Source organism: Platalea leucorodia, assembly GCF_965183815.1.
Source record: "Platalea leucorodia genome assembly, chromosome: W".
Lineage (NCBI taxonomy): Eukaryota > Metazoa > Chordata > Aves > Pelecaniformes > Threskiornithidae > Platalea > Platalea leucorodia.
Window position 1 is genome coordinate 15,358,030 of NC_138859.1, and position 12,075 is coordinate 15,370,104.

The 12,075-nt window shown below is 42.7% G+C and overlaps 1 pseudogene across 1 annotated transcript; it reads left to right on the forward strand.

Moving 5' to 3' along the window:
• Positions 1–96: 96 nt before the first annotated feature.
• LOC309601777 (cell cycle checkpoint protein RAD1-like) lies at positions 97–4,380 on the forward strand (annotated as a pseudogene). Its single transcript has 5 exons — positions 97–291; positions 2,719–2,827; positions 3,161–3,415; positions 3,759–3,878; positions 4,197–4,380. The product of its transcript is annotated as a cell cycle checkpoint protein RAD1-like (transcript).
• The last annotated feature ends 7,695 nt before the right edge of the window (positions 4,381–12,075 follow it).

Genomic DNA, 12,075 nt, shown 5'->3' on the forward strand with positions numbered 1-12,075 from the left:
GGCTGCACCACGCCATGTCAGAAGTCCCGGGCACTTCCACCCATTCACACTTCTGGCCCTCTACGGAACTGCTGTGCACTTGGTGGGGTGTCCGCTATGCCACTTTTTGCGCAGCCGCCCGCCAGTGGTGAGCCGTACCTGCTGGCCGCCAGTCTGGACAAGGCCTGCCACATCTCCAGCCTTCTCAGAGCCGTCCACTTCCAGGACAACACCACCTGCTTCGCCATGGCCAATGGCCTCAGGGTGATGGTGGAGGACACCAAATGCATCCAGGCTAATGCCTTCATCCAGGTGGGGGCTGCACCCCCCCACCTGGGCTGCAGGCCCCGGGCCCGGCTGTTACTGATGGGGCAACCCATCCCCAGCATTAACGATGAGGCTGTACCAGATAATGCTCAAGGTCAGTGTTTTAATAACAAATCTCCCAGGCAAAACATCACTAATCACTGCAGAGCACAGCAAACTGCAAAACCCAGCACCAATCTTTAACACGTACTGCAAAACTGAGAGCATGGTGCAGATCAGGTAGACTAATACCAAGAGCAGATGAATCAATATTATGACCAGCAACTGCTAAAAGATACAAATTCCTTAATACACTCTGGTTAATCTGTTATTATCTCAAACCCTTCGAGCCCCACGTTGGGCATCAAAAAGGACTGTCGTGGTTTAACCCCAGCCAGCAACTAAGCACCACACAGCCGCTCGCTCACTCCCCCCACCCCAGTGGGATGGGGCAGAGAATTGGAAGGGTGAAAGTCAGAAAACTCGTGGGTTGAGATAAGAACAGTTTAATAATTGAAGTAAAATAAAACAGATTAGTAGTAGTAGTAGTAGTAAGAATAATATAATAATACAATAATAATATACAAAGTAAGTGATACACGACACAATTGCTCACCACCCACCGACCGATGCCCAGCATGTCCCTGAGCAGCAATCGCTGCCCCCCGGCCAACTCCCCCCCAGTTTATATACTGAGCATGACGTCATATGGTATGGAATAGCCCTTTGGCCAGTCTGGGTCAGCTGTCCTGGCTGTGCTCCCTCCCAGCTTCTTGTGCACCTGGCAGAGCATGGGAAGCTGAAAAGTCCTTGACCAGTGTAAGCACTACTTAGCAACAATTAAAACATCAGTGTGTTATCAACATTATTCTCACCCTAAATCCAAAACATAGCACTATACCAGCTACTAGGAAGAAAATTAACTCTATCCCAGCTGAAATCAGCACGCATTCCAAAGCCAAAAAGGTGAATTTAAGTCAACTTTGAAAGAGAGTACATATTCACAGACATACACAGCGTATCAGCTGGGATAAGCTAAGAGCTTCCAACCACAGGGCAGAAGCGTGTGATTCATCACAAGACTGGAGTGGTGGTCTGCCCGTTTTGCTCTCTGATTCTGCCTGTGTTGAACTTTGTCCAGAAAGGGTGCTTGAGAGATTACACATAGACAGAGGATCTCAACTACACTGAACTGTCCATATAGGCAGCTTTAAATAGCAATCTAAATTATTTCTTCTTAACTTGCATTTAATATAAGATCAAAAGCAGCCTTGTTCGCTTTCTGCTACCTTTTTCCTAGCTGTGACTGCTGGCTTTGCTTCATTTTAAATTTTTAAGGTGCACTTTTAATTTTTTCTTCTTTTAACAATGGTTTACTTTCTGGGTGTTTTTTTGTTTGTTTGTCTTTATTTAATGCATATTCAACTTCTAAATGCTTTGTTCATAAGAACAGGCATTGTGCTGGTTCCTGTTTTTGAAAGCACGTATGATACCGGGGATGTAAATGGAAGGGGTGAGGAATATTTTATGGTAGTAACTCAAACCCAACTTTACCTTTTTTCTGTCTTTTGGAGTTTGTGTCTTTGCTATCTGTGAAACTGCAGTCTGAGCTGTGCATGAAAGGGGAGAAGCCTGAGTCTCCCTGTTCCTGCATCTCCCTTTGCTTTCTCCTGCTCCTGCACAGTCCTTCCTTATGCTAGTGCTGTATTTGTTTGGTTAGCTTAAGCTGGCTCATGAAGTGGACAGTGTGTGCTAGTGGAAGTTAAGCAGCAGGAGCAGGGAACAGAGGGGGATGGTAGCAGGGGAACAGTGACTGGAGGTTCCTTTGAAAGTGTTGAGCTGTTAGGTGAGTTCACCACTTGCTGAAACATGCCTTTGGCTAGTCTGATGGGGGTAAACTACTCCAGGCTGCCTGCCGTTTGCCACTGGGCACCAGCTGATTTGTGGTAACTGCAGGAACAGAATATCTGAGAAAAAAAAAAAAAGGGGGTGATTTGAGCTGCTTTTAAAAAAGCAGTTACATATTTTTATTATTTGAAATGTTTTGTCATGCTCCTAAAGAAGAAAAATAAATAAGTATTGTTTCTTGAGAAGTGTGGCATTTACATTATATAGTTCCCTGAACGTTTCCAGCTCCAGAAGTAGTCAGCTTTAGGCTTTAACATTTGTAGCTTGTTTTTAAACTATAAAAGACAAAAGTTTAGGTTTTCATGCTTATACCACACTACTTTGTTTAAACCATGACCTGATTTTATTTTTCTAGTTTTTGAGGATGAAGACCTGTTTTTCTTAAATAGATAGTGTTACATGTAGAAATCACTTTGTATTACACTGATCTCTGAAAGCGAAAGCACTGAATTTAAGGAGATAAGTGTAAGCTGTAAACTAATTGCAGAAACTCCCCTCTCTTCATCTTTTTCCTTTTTCTTATAGGCAGAAATTCTTCAGGAATTTGCTGCTCAGGAGGAATCGGTGATGTTCTGGATCAATTTGTCTGTTCTTCTCAACTGCTTGACCATTTTTGGTATCAGTTCTTTGCCAGGTATGGTGCATATTTACCTTGACTGTATATGTGTATTGAGTAATCACATAGCGAAACCTGTTTGGTAGTGTTACCCGTTTGGTACGTGACATGAATTGGATTTGAACTAGTGTCTACATACAAATCATTTCATTTTGCTGGATAACCATTAACACTTTGAAGGGTGTCTAGGAGGCTACACTGAGCATGCTACATTAGTGTGTTGGAGGCTGGACAAAACATGCCAAATCAAATTGATCTGTGCCTCATATGCCAGTAAAATCTGAATTTTCTAAAGTGATCAGATGTGCTAGCTAGCTCTCTGAAGAATGTATATTTCATTCTCTTTTTCAGGAACATCAACAGCCCTTAGGATGTGTTATCATGGTTATGGTTATCCCTTGATGCTGTTCTTGGAAGAAGGAGGAGTAGTGACAGTGTGCAAAATTAACACTCAAGAACCTGATGAGTTGTTAGACTTTGATTTCTGCAGTAACATGTTAATAAAATTATCCTGCAGTCAGAAGGCCTACGAGAAGCATTTGCTGAACTGGATATGACCAGTGAAGTTCTGCAGATTGCCATGTCTCCAGATAAACCCTACTTCAGGTACTGGAAACTATGCTTTCAACTCAAATGTTCATGCTTGGCCTTCCTGCTCTTCAGTGGGTAAGGACTGGAAGTTTTCAGGGTGAAGGGGGGGAAACTGTCTTAGAATATTGGTTTATTTCAGGAAGAATTGTAATGAATATAGCAAATCACAATATGTAATCTAATTAACATAGTAATGAATATATTGTCAACCTGGTAAATGTGACACTGATGCGGACAGTTTAGCATTTTTAATTAAATAAAGCAAAACAAACAGTAGTGTTTTGTGAAACAGCCATTGAGATATGCAAGATGACTGAGTCTGAGGAATTTTTACAGAGCTGCGATCGGGTTTTTTGAGATGGTGCCTTTTGTGTTCCAAGTTATTCACTTTTGGAAATGCAGGAAGTATACATCTGGACTACCCCAGGGACTCTGATTTGATGGAAGCATTCCACTGTAACCAGACCCAGACAAACAGGTTAGTAAGTCTGTGATCAATGCCCTCTATGGCAGGTCATACATTCTTGCTGGAAAGTTTAAAAAACTGTTTTTGCATTACTGTGACATTTATTTCACTAGTACAGGAAAAAAAAGTACTTCCCATCTGATAAAAGTCTGTGTCTGTGATCAAGAGCTAAGCGATAACAATGTCTGTCCGATGTTGTTACCAGGAAAAGATCAAATTAGCACATTGGTAATTGTTTTTTAGTTATTCTATGGCTTTAATTGGGAGTAATGTTTCAGCTCCTCTCTGCACAATGTATTTTTTTCAGATGACGTTTTTTCTCCCCTGCAGTTACAAGATTTCTTTGCTTAAATCATCTACAAAGGCACTGGCTTTATCTTGTGAAGTGTCCATTCGAACAGTGGATTGAGGATTTCTTTCACTGCAGTATATGATTAGGAATGAAGATGGACTGACCTGTTTTGTGGAATACTATTGTTGCCCTGATGAGGATATTACTGAAGCAGAACCGTAGGTGTATGTTTTGACATCTGTATTATATTTATGGATATATAAAATGCTATATTTTTTATAAAACTGAATGAAAACTGTAAAGATTAATAGACTTGATATTGTCTTTTTTTTTTTTAACTAACTAACTGTGGAATTAGAAATACAAAGACTTCCTTTTTATTCCCTTGCAAACATTTCTTCCCAATAGCCTTTGTCAGTAACAGGAGGGACTCCTAAACTGAAGTAAGGGAATGTCTGCCTGTGTCTCATGGAGTGGTGTATTCATATCACTGCTAAAAATAAACCTAACTTCTTACTCACTGAAAAGGGAGGGAGTGTTGTTTCTGGAGAGTTTTCTGCAGTGGCCAGCTTTGCAAAGCAGTGAGGTGGACTGTACTCAGGTTGCACTTCTTTCATACCTCTCCATTGCAAACAACCTGCTCAAAATAGGAGGTCCATTGAAACAGATGCAGAGACTGCAAATCACACTGCAAGAGACTGAAGTCTTCCTGCCTTGCTGCCATGGGGTATGATCCAAGAGTCAGTGATCTGCGGGTAGTTTTTAGAGCTTTAGACTGTAGTTGAGTTTTGTTGTTTGTCAGAAGATGAGGTCCTGCTTTGCACATGTGGAAAACAGTATGTTCATATGTTACCAAGATGATTGTTCCACAATTCAACAGAATCCAAATCCTTTGGGTTTATTTTAAAATGCTTTCATTGACCATTTTTCACCTCTTATTTATGTCAGCAAGAGTACCCTTTCAGAGTACACAGCATCAACAGTTTACTTTTTTTGTCTTCTGTGCAGATCATCCATTTATTGCAATAAATTTTATATTTGAAAAACAATTACAAATCTTTGAACTACAGGACTGATAATGATACCTAACAATATTCTAAATTACTCTTATTTACTGTATTTTTTTTTCAAACTTAAGTATTCAGTATAGGTGAATTTCCTTTTGGCTTACTGTCTCAATTTCTTCAGTGAAAAAAATTATTATTATGGTCTCATTGGGAATTATTAATATTATCCCTGACTACTGAGTGTTAAGAATGATTTACATAATCTCTGGATGACAGGATAAAAATGAAACTGAACACATGACAATGATGTGATTTATTTTAGAGTATCAAAGTTACTTGTATTGTGTTCAAGGACATTACTGTGGCTTAACATTTGTACTTTTATATAATTGACTACAAATGTACTATATTACTTCTTAAAATAGTACTTTTCACAATTTCTTCTATAATCTACCAACAGTGATCATGGAAATAATATCCTAAGAAGTTAGAGCACTGCAAAATACCAGAAAGTAACTAACTAACTGTTGCATTTCATAAATAATAGCTATTACAGACATGCAAGATTTGTGCGAGACTTACGTCTGTACCCCACAGGACCAAGTCAGGGCCTAGACTCACAAAGGTGGGGAGGTGCTTGTGCACCTTGTGCCTTTGTGGATATGGTTCTAGGTGGACAAAAACACAGAGAGTCCAGGCTACAAAAAGAAATTACTGTGCAGTAAGGCAAGGAGTGGATTTAGGATCTACCTATGATGGCTTCTATTACATCTCTGCCCTCAAACACAGTAAAATAAAAAAAGGGTGAAGAGGAGAATGACTGGAAGGCCACTGCACATCTTTTTGACCTGGTAAGCTGCTTAAATTCCTCAAACTTCCACCACTGGATTAGATCTAATTTCCTACCGCACTTTGCATTAGATCCAGAACTCAGATGACAGTACTTTTAGTATGTTTTATCTCTTCTACTTGACAAGTCTTTTCCCCTTGCAGACAATGGGAAATCTACAGTAGAAGAAACATTTAGTTCATGGGCTTTTTTTCTTTAGTAGTATCACAGAACGGACCTATCACGGATCAGCTTTTGCCCATCTTCCTTCTTATAAAATAGTACATATAAGTACTCAGAATTACTGGTAGTGTAAACTGAAAACAGTTCCTGGAGGTGGGAACTGGAACCAGTGTTTTCCACCCAGAATCACCATAGCGTAGCAGGTGCTCCCTGGCTGCTCTGATTAACCGCATTTGGGGCTCTGGGCAACCCAGATCCAGAGGCCACAAAACTGACAAATGACTTTTCCTCCAATTATTGAGTTGTGCTTTTCAGAGTAAGAACTGACCTCAAGTCTTCCAGAAGGCACCTCTTTTATGACTTTGGCTCCCAGTCCTGACAATCTTTGTGCAACAAAACACTGAAGATGCTAATATTATCTCTTACTTCCCAACACGTTAAGTTCTTTGGTCTCTCTGGCTTTCACATGTTGAGGCCCATCCACAACCATTTGAATCTGTAAGAGCTGTTAAGCACAAAATTCCCCAAAAGGAATTAAGTTCTATAGCTCTGTTTCAAAATTAGTCATGGGAAAAAAACAGTTAACATCTAATTACATATGGATTTATAAGGAAATATATTCTTGTATTCTTGACATCATTGTTTAACCCCAGTCAGCAGCTAAGCACCACACAGCTGCTCGCTTACCCTCCACCCTGCCCTCGTGGGATGGGGGAGAGAATCAGAAAAAAAAAAAAAAGTAAAACTCGTGGGTTGAGATAAAGACAGTTTAATAGGACAGGAGAAGAAGAGAAAACAATAATGATAATAATAATAATAATGATAAAAGAACATACAAAACAAGTGATGCACAATACAATTGCTCACCACCTGCTAACCAACACCCAACCCATTCCCAAGCAGCAATTGCTGCCCCCTAGCTAGCTCCCCCCAGTTTATATACTGAGCATGATGTCATGTGGTATGGAATAGCCCTTTGGCCAGTCTGGGTCAGCTGTCCTGGCTGTGCCCTCTCCCAGCTTCTTGTGCACCTGGCAGAGCATGGGAAGCAGAAAAGTCCTTGACTAGTGTAAGCACTACTTAACAACAACTAAAACATCAGTGTGTTATCAACATTATTCTCCTCATCCTAAATCCAAACCACAGCACTATGCCAGCTACTAGGAAGAAAACTCTATCCCAGCTGAAACCAGGACACTTGACTAGGAAGGGTCTTTGGTGAGGTTAGCGGAGTAGTTAGAAAAGTTGAGATAAGCCCCATGCTGTTTCCTGTAGGTGGCTGTTTTGAACTTCATTTTGTAGCAGCTTGTAAACCCCTAAGAATCCAACAGGTGGGTCTTACAGAAATAAATATTTAGAAATTGTATAAAGAATTATAGAACACTAAACAGTGCTTTTGCTGATAGAACACTAACATTAAACTGAACAAATACAGAATTATTTTAAAAATTTGAGCTATTACAGAATAGAGGCTTGATGCCTTCCCGTTGAGACAGAAACTCATTTTTATATGAATCTGTCTTGGGAGGGGGTGGAGGGGTGGCAGGACTGCTTAGGTAGAAATAGAAGCTAAGGTCCACAACAGGCTGCTTCATCCTCTTTCTACTGTGCTTCTCTCCTTAGCTGGGCTCTAACAACTAACGTGGCAGTGTATTAGCATTGGTAAATCCAATTGTAAGGGCTCTGTAAGGGAGTGAGTTTTGTAGGGAAATGCAATCAAGTGCCCGCAAAGCTCTAATCTCTTTGCGGCATTAATACACAGTGAGAAGTGGGCTTGAATATCCACCAAAAATGTGAATGTCATTCTACTCAAGTATCCTGGGCCTCCATGGAGAAATACACCCAAATGAAGTCTAGAAAGATCTCAACTACCTTTAATAAGGGCTAGTTTTGATGCAATAGCCTCTTTGTAACTGTCTTCATTTACATTTGAAAGACAGGTAATAACTAAAAAAAAAAAAAGCAAAGTGTGAAAGTGTGGTATTATACTTACCTTACTGAATACCTTATAAGTTTATCCCATCTTTCCATCTGCTAGACAGATGCTGCTCATTATAAGGTAAAGTTCAACCACCTTCTCACTAAAGTCCTCATAGGCATCTGCTTTTCCTTTTAAGAAGTCTTTCAGTGGAGTGTAGGCCTGCTAGAAAGAGAAAGATGCAATATATCACATGCAAATATACTAATTTTATTAAATATATCAATTTTTAGGAGGCTTTTTTGAAGTCTTGACTGGTGCATGCTCAATGCACTGCAGTTCACTCAGCCATTCCCAGAGATGAGGTACTTTTGTCAAGCTGCACAACAAACAAATCCAGGAAAAGTTCTCCTTTTGTAACATCAAAAATCTGAACCTCTGTGAGGCTGCTCACCTCTTAGGAAATGCCTTGCTTGACAACATCCATGTGCCAAGTCAGCTGTACTTAGGACATGTCTTATACTTTGCCAATAAGTATGGTCAAGGATTTACCAATAAGTCAAGGATTTTGAAGCACAACAGAATAGAATAGACTAGACTATTTCAGTTGGAAGGGACCTACAATGATCATCTAGTCCAACTGCCTGACCCCTTCAGGGATGACCAAAAGTTAAAGCATGTTATTAAGGGCATTGTCCAAATGCCTCTTAAACACTGACAGGCATGGGGCATCGACCACCTCTCTAGGAAGACTGTTCCAGTGTCTGACCACCCTCTCGGTAAAGAAATGCTTCCTAATGTCCAGTCTAAACCTCCCCTGGCACAGCTTTGAGCCATTCCCACGCATCCTGTCACTGGATACCAGGGAGAAGAGATCAGCGCCTCCCTCTCCACTTCCCCTCCTCAGGAAGCTGTAGAGAGCAGCCTCCTTTTCTCCAAACTAGACAAACCCAGAGTCCTTAGCTGCTCCTCATAGGACATGCCTTCCAGCCCTCTCACCAGCTTTGTTGCCCTCCTCTGGATGCATTCAAGGACCTTCACATCCTTCTTAAGTTGTGGGGCCCAGAACTGCACACAGTACTCAAGGTGAGGCTGCACTAACGCCGAATACAGTGGGATAATCACCTCTCTTGACCAGCTGGTTATGCTGTATTTTTAATGCACCCCAGGATGTGGTTTGCCCTCTTGGCTGCCAGGGCACACTGCTGACTCATCTTGAGCCTGCTGTCGACCAGCACCCCCAGGTCCCTTTCTGCAGGGCTGCTCTCCAGCCACTCCTCTCCCCATTTAGACTTGTGCCCAGCATTACTCCATCCCAGGTGCAGAATCTGGCATTTGGACTTGTTAAATTTCATCCCACTGAAGATTGCCCAATGCTCCAATCTATCTAGATCCCTCTGCAAGGCCTCTTGTCCCTCAAGAGAGTCAACAGAACCTCCCAGTTTGGTATCATCAGCAAACTCGCTAATGGTGCATTCGACTCCTGCATCCAGATCGTTGATAAATATATTGAACAGAACTGGCACTAGAATTGAGCCCTGAGGAACACCGTGCTGGCGACCGGTTGCCAGCCAGATGTAGCCCCATTCACTAGAACCCTTTGAGCCCTGCCCTTCAGCCAGTTCTTCACCCAGCACACCATGAACCCGCTCATCCCACAGTTGGACAACTTGTCCAGAAGGATGCTGTGAGGGACAGTATCAAAAGCTTTACTAAAATCCAGAAAAACTACATCCACTGCCTTCCCTTCACCCACTAGGCGGGTGACCTTATCATAGAAGGATATCAAATTAGTTAAACAGGACTTTCCCTTTGTGAACCCATGTTGACTGTGCCTGATGATTGAATTGTTCTTTAAATGCCTTTCAATAGCACCCAGTATAATCTTCTCCATAATTTTTCCAGGACTGAGGTTAGACTAACAGGTTTGTAGTTCCCTGGGTCTTCCCTCACGCCCTTCTTGTAAAATTGGAATAACGTTAGCTAGCTTCCAGTCAGCAGGGACCTCCCCAGACTCCCAAGACATTTGGGAGATGATCGAGGGGGGTCTGCTGTAACATCTACTAGCTCCTTCAGTACTCTGGGATGAATCCCATCAGGCCCCATGGACTTGTGAACATTCAGCTGATCCCTTACAATTTCAGTGTCCACAAATGGAAAGTCACTGTTCCCACACTTGCAGTCCTCTGACTCAGGGGACCAGGCATACCAAGGTCTATCAGTATTATTAAAGACTGAGGCAAAAAAAGCATTGAATGTCTCTGCTTTTTCTTCATCCCTATTAGTCAGATGACCAAAGTATCAGTCCAATGTTTTCTTTAGACATCCTCTGTGGGATATCTGAAAAGCCAAGGACATGTAGTGAGCAACCCAGACTCAGACTATGTGGACTTAATCTGCATTTAACGCAAGAGGAATTCAAGGATGCTGCGAAGGTCGACTGCGGTTTGGAAGACATGAAACAAGCAGATTAAGAGGAAGAAACTATTGGCTTGCAATGTTGAAAACAAGATATGGGAGAAGCGGGCGGTGCGTGTGAACTATTGTTATGAACGAATCAGAATATCGCTAGTAGCGCATGAACAGCATATTGCCAAACATAGTTAACCAATTAGCGATAAGTTTATGCATGATCAGGAAGGCCAGAAACTATATTAACTAAGCTGTGTATGTAATAAACCGACATTTTGCTTGATCATATTGATCGTGTGCTGTGTCCGTGACTTCCGCGTCAGCAGGTGGCGCCCGAACAGGGACCCTCAGATCGGAGTTGGATTTTCTGACGAAACCGAGAACGGAGGGGGCGGAAGCCGGCCGAAGGTGAGTGCTGCCCCGGCGCTCGGGAAACGCTAGCGCGAAAGGTGGAATCTCACCCTGATCAGGTGACAAAAGAAGAGTCAGCGGTGGTTAAGCTCCTCCAACATATCCTCTCAACGAGAGGTATAAGTTGTGACTCGTCTACTCTGAAAGCATTATTGCTCTGGGCAAAAGGAAAGGATTTGATCCCCACGGTTGGAGTTGCCTTTGATGCTATGACATGGGAGAAAATAGGGGCAGAACTGTGGGAAGAAATAAGTAAAGGATCCAAAGAGGCGAGCAAATTCCCCACTGTGTGGAGACTGATTAATGAAACTTTAAAAAGCATGGGGGAGGAGCGGCAAGTCGCTGCATCGGCATTCGCGGCTTTGACTCCAGGTGACGGGCCCACCTCTGCAACCAGTATGTTGTTTTCGGGTCCGACAATCCCTGCAGCGACCCCGGCCCACGTTGCAGGAGGGGTCCGGATCCTAGCAGGGACTGCAACTGCAGCTCCCACCACCACCGAAGTGCAGTCACCAGAAAAAACCGCTGCGGAGGCTACTCCACCATTGCCCGATGTACCACAGTCGGATCGCCCTCCGAGTTATGATGAGGCCGATCCACCAAATCGACCTCCCTCACCGGTGGCGACCACCTCACTTTACCCTCCTTTGCCACCAGGTGGCGAAGAGGAGGAGGAAAACAATGGTGTTCTAGAGGAGAAAGCTGAATTACAGGAATTGATAAAAAGACTAGAGACTTTAGAAGCGCGATTGGCGGCCCCGCCAGAAAACCCACCAACGTCATTGTCCGCATTATACCCAGGATGGTCAGCACCCAACGTTTTTGCTCCGACTAGGGCACCGGTGGAAACTGGTGCTTTTCCGTCTTTGCCACCACAACAACCATCGGGGGGGGGCGGGGGTATTCGGGCAAGGGATGTTGGTGGGAGGAGTTGGGGATCCGTCAATGCGATGGAAAGGTGTTATCCGAGATGCCATGATAGAGGGACAGTTTTTACCCATGGCTTTTCCTGTTGTAGTTGATAATAACGGGAGAAGTGTATGGGAAGCACTGGACTGGAAAATACTGAAAGAAGCGAAAAGTGCTGTTACTCAATATGGTTTAAAATCACCATATACTCAATCTATATTACAGCACATTTTTTCAGCACAGTTATT